The 5,237-nt window shown below is 37.9% G+C and overlaps 1 pseudogene; it reads right to left on the reverse strand.

Moving 5' to 3' along the window:
- Positions 1–2,850: 2,850 nt before the first annotated feature.
- On the reverse strand, positions 2,851–2,969 carry LOC111732990 (annotated as a pseudogene).
- Between the last annotated feature and the right edge of the window lie 2,268 nt (positions 2,970–5,237).

Below are 5,237 nucleotides of genomic sequence, written 5' to 3' on the forward strand. Positions count from 1 at the left end.
CTTATTAAACTTTTTAGATGATCACTGCATGGTTTTTTTCTTAGAAGAGAACTTGTTCAATCACATATATAATTAAATATGCTGCGCTTTATTTTATCATGAGAATAGGTATTCCACCAGTTAAAGGAACTCCGTGTGTATTAGAGCCATCTAGTGGACAACTTGGAATTAGCACCACAGGCTTTTAGTACATGCGCTGCTGAAGCCAGCACAGCACCACAGACTATTTAAATCTTGACCCGTTGCTTCTAAAACATATAAAAAGATCTGGAAAACATCACTTAATCCTTGGTGTGTCTTTGCAAAAGCTCCTCAGATAGAAGTGTCTCCTCCATTACATGGAAAGAACACATATGTTAATTTTGTAAGTTATTTTAGTACCTATTTTATTTTATCTTTATGGCTATCTTAAAGTCTTATTGCTGAAATTTAGAATGTTACTCTGCTAATATCCTTGTGGGGGATGAAAAAATAACTGACATAACTATTATCCTTTCTTTATAACAGCATTTTATTCAGCGAGGATTACATTCTATTTCTTTCTCCTCTGGGATGTTTCACAAGTCCATGGCTGGCCTTTCCTAAGAATTAATTGAAAAGGAAATGGCAGATTCGATTAGGCTGCTGGACCCAGTAAAATGACAGAGGCCAGGCTTGGAGGTACCCATGGCCAGCAGAGACAGCTGTTAGTGAATTATGCTGCTCTGTGGTTATTAAGACTTCACGTTACACTGGTGAATTGAAACGACATAACTTAGCCAGTCTCTCAATCTTACCCTCAATAATTTACTTTTTTTTTTTTTTTAATGATCTGAAGAAGATTTCAGGCAGAAATTTAAAATTACTTCTTTCTTTTCATTACCCCAAAAGGATTTTATGTCTGTAGCTGCAGAACTTGTTGTAGCTATTCCAAAGCCTCAATCAAGCCGACTCCTGAGAGTTCCCACAGTGTCAAAATATACGAATCGTCAGTGCTTGAACCAAGTGCAAACCAATTAAGGTTTTAACTAGATCAAGTGTGAGCTGAAATGTGCTATACAATTTAAATACCATCTAGTGGCTAAGTGTCATTTTTAGTTCTTATTAAAACAGTTTTGATTTCTTCTACTACTTTTCGTAGGTTGATTTACCAAATAGGTTAGAGTCAGGGATATTATAGCTGCTTCTGCTCTTGGAGTGAAATGAAATTGGGTTATTTCCTCATCATAAAAAAAAAAATGTTTAACAGCTTGAAAGGTGCACAAGTCTCAGCTCTTATTCTAGACGCATCTGCTTATATGGCTACAAAACAAAGATTTGTTGCTTAGTTTGGTTACTATGTCATTAAGTAACACCAGTAGTTATAATTTATTACTTTGTAGTTGAAAAATAAAAAAAGTATATATGTAACATCAGGTAACTAGTATGAGAACAAAATTCTAAATACTGATGGCCAGAAAATTTAGAGGATTAACCGTCAGTCTCAGAAAATACAAGAGCCATGAGCATTATGGACATAATTTGCCCATAAATGGATGCCATGGACAAGCAAATTAGTGTAATAATAATAATAGCAGTGGTAGTAGCAGCAGCTATCATGCATTGAATGCTTGTATCCCAGACACTGTTCAGAGTGCTCTATATGTATTAACTCATTTGATTTTCACAGTAACCTAATGAGCTAAGTACTGTTGTTATACCATTTTATAGAAAAAACGAGGCATAGAGTGGTTAAATTGCATGCCTACTTGGCTGAGTGGGGATCGGAATATTTGAGGTGCCCCTTGGTCTCTTAGCTGGTTTGGAATTTGTTTAGTACCATTTTGGTAGAAGGATCCTTGGAGAATCATGAAAGTCCCTTTAATAGAACCAGGGCACAGTTAGCACTTGATCATTCTGGGCTGAGGCTCCAGGTAAGGTTTGTGGATGTTGGCTCAAGGATGAGGCTGCGCAAACCAGGCCTCCTCTGTGTCCCTGGCCAGATCAGCTTTGGTTAGACCCACCTGCTCTTTTGGCTCTGTGGGGTGGGGGTCAGGAGGAACTGCCCCTGGAGAACTGAGAGTAGATTTTACTTTTGTATAATTGTGGTCTCGTGTTATTTGTAACCTCCTTCTCCAGCTCTTTACTCCAAGTAGGGAGTGGATTGATTTGAGTATAACCAAACTAGCTGTGGTCATTCAATAAATAGGACATTATTAAGCATTATTCTTCTTGTTTATCACAAGTCTGGTTCTTTCACTTCAGGCATGTGACCATTTAAAAGCCTTAAAGATAACAAGTGAGTTTGATACCTTCTGTAGTGCTTTGCTGATTTCAATGAGCCTCACAAAGTGTTCTTGAGGTCGGTAACAATAGGTTTATTATTCTCGGTGTACAGATAAGGAAACTGGGACTCAGAGAGATTAAATTTTTGCTTGCCGAAATTCACATGAGTACTGCCCATAGAATTGAGACTAGGACATTCATTGCATTTATTAACACACACGCGTGCACACACACACATACACACACACACACACACACACACACACACACATTTTTCCAGGCACATAGTATGAATCTGTGTGCATACATAAATGCCAATGTCATTTGAATATTAGGTAAGGTAGCCTGATGTAAGAGTGAAAATTATGCTAATTGCAATTTTATCATCTGTTTTTTACTTTCTTAGTTACTATTCAGAGATCTTTAAAAGAAAGTCAGATAATCAAATCAACTATATAGGATAGCAGTTTACGTGTTTTACAGCCCCAAAGGAAGAATCTAGGTAATTTTTCAAAGTTTATTTTAGTCCTCTATATTCTATTTTTTTTTTGACCTCACAGATTTCAGGACTTTGTCAGTTTATAATCCCTTATTTTTTATTTTTTATGCCTACAGCACCTGGTCTTCTTGGGTGGTCTCTCATCCAAGTACTAACCAGGCCTGACCTTGCTTAGCTTCCGAGATCAGACGGGATCGGGCTTATTCAGGGTGGCATGGCCGTAGAGTATATTCTATTTTTAATTTTAAAAAATGTAGAATTCTAATTCTTTAAACAATTTTATTTTCAAAATGAATACCTCTGTAGCAGTTTTACAAGCTTATTATGCCTGATACAGTTTATCCAGAAGGAGGCAGCATTTTACTATTAAATTGATGCTTCTGCAAAGATTCTAATAAATATTATTTTTTTCTTTAAAGATGTAGACTACCTAATCACACATATCCACAAACCTTTCAGGGCAAAGATTCATGGCTATGATTAGAGCTTTGCATATTGAAACAGTTAGAAAAGCCAAATTCTGCTGAGATTAACTGCATTTAAAATTATCAATAGCATATATGGTGGCCAAATTCATTGGCAGGAACTGGTTTTGCAGTAAAGATATAATTAAAATATAGAGTTGAACAGAAGATGGAGTAGAAGAAAGAGAAAATGAATGATTCAATTATTACTAACTTGTAAAAAATAAGTATTTGGTCAACCAGAGATCAACGTTAGAGAAAAACCCTTTAATTCACTACAAAATAAGGGTAATGAATTAGTTTTAATCATCCACCTAATTTTATAAATATAACTTGCTTCTTTCCTTGTTTTCATAAAATCACAGGCTCTTTAGAAGGGATCTTGAAATTTTATGTGATACATTTCTGTGATTGCAGGTCAGAACTCATTTCATTCTCTAGGGAAGTGAGAGTTGCTCTACTTTCCAAAAGTCACCTCATTAACGTAGCAGAAGACACCTTTATTACTCTTATCACTTAGGAAATTCCAAGAGTTTTAGGGCCTCTGTGCCAGGATAGGAGGAAAACCAAATATGTATATTTTTATTGTAAATCACAACATCATAGCAGGGATTAGGAAAAAGTTAGATTATTTCATATTCTCCATTAAGTAGAGATAAATTGGCTACGTAAGTATGTAATGGGAATACCATTTAAAAACTGATACAATAATTTTATCTTTCATAATTCCTGTTCTTCCTCCACCCTTCACCATGAAGGCTTATTTCCCAGGGAAGGAAAGGACAGTATCAAAGAAGTTCTGAAGGAAATGGTAATGATCAGTGTTTTCCACCCGATAGGAGGAGAAAGTAGACAACACTGAGTTTCTAGTTAGCTGGGTGTGTATTGTGGGCTTGGGGAGGTAGCATTACTGGAGCAAAGGGGTCCATCTGCCTAAGCGCATCTAAGTCTAATGAGATACCTACAGGTTTTGCAACAAAGTAAAGGTCTATTATAGAGAGTTGCAAGTCCTGGAGACACAGGTGAGGAACTGCTCAAAGACCTGGTCCCTGGGTATCTCAAGGCTATAGATTATATAGGGGAAAAATTCTTAGTCATGGAAACAAAGGGAGATGGGGTCATGGGCACTACTGGGCAGGACTGGGGTAATCGATTGGGAAGGACTGGGGTAATCGATGATCGCATCTGGTTTTAGAGCCAGCTACGGTGTCATCTTGTCTGTCAGTGGGGCCGTTCCGATGGGTCTGGGGCTGAAATGTACCTAAAGCCAAGATGTTATCTTTAGTTTAACTAAAACTTATTGTTGTCATGATAAATAGACCTAAGTCTTTATTCTTAAAAAGTTTGACTCTGGCTAGAATCTTATGTCCTAAGGCTTAATGATTAAGGGATTAGGCATGCAGTACCTGCAAAGGTGGAAGGGTAAGGGCAGAAAAAGCAAGCAAGTCACAATGCTATTAGGCAAAGCCTACTTGGATCAGAGAAGAAAGCTGTATTAAAACCGTCATAATGGGAAGGAGAAACAGATGTACACAGGCATTTGCACACTCACACACTCTGCACCCAAGACCGGGAGAGAAGGGAGAGTGTAGGAAGAAGGGAGGGAGGTGGTCGAATAAGTCGACCCTGATTTTACTCCTCGTGCCTTCATGGCCAAAGGAGAGAGGGAGTTACACACATACACACACACACACACACACACACACACACACACACACACACAGCACACATGCATGCACGCACGCACATATTCATACACACACATGTACACACACACCTTCATACGCACACACACAATTTTTAGGGGTGAATATTCCTAGAGCAAGGAGATCATTTCTAGTTTCCCTAGATACAGATTCTTTCCAATTTCAAGATACCTAAGAGAATCACAATATTCAATATAGACCCATCTAGGTGGCAAAGTAGAAAAGGCTGAAGGCAGCATCTAAGCACAGAGAAGGTCAGGTATAGCGTCCCAAGACACCCTTGGTCTCTGTGTGATGTGGAAGGATCCAAAAAGCCTCACATAC

This window comes from Pteropus vampyrus, unplaced genomic scaffold, assembly GCF_000151845.1.
Source record: "Pteropus vampyrus isolate Shadow unplaced genomic scaffold, Pvam_2.0 Scaffold12, whole genome shotgun sequence".
Classification (NCBI taxonomy): domain Eukaryota; kingdom Metazoa; phylum Chordata; class Mammalia; order Chiroptera; family Pteropodidae; genus Pteropus; species Pteropus vampyrus.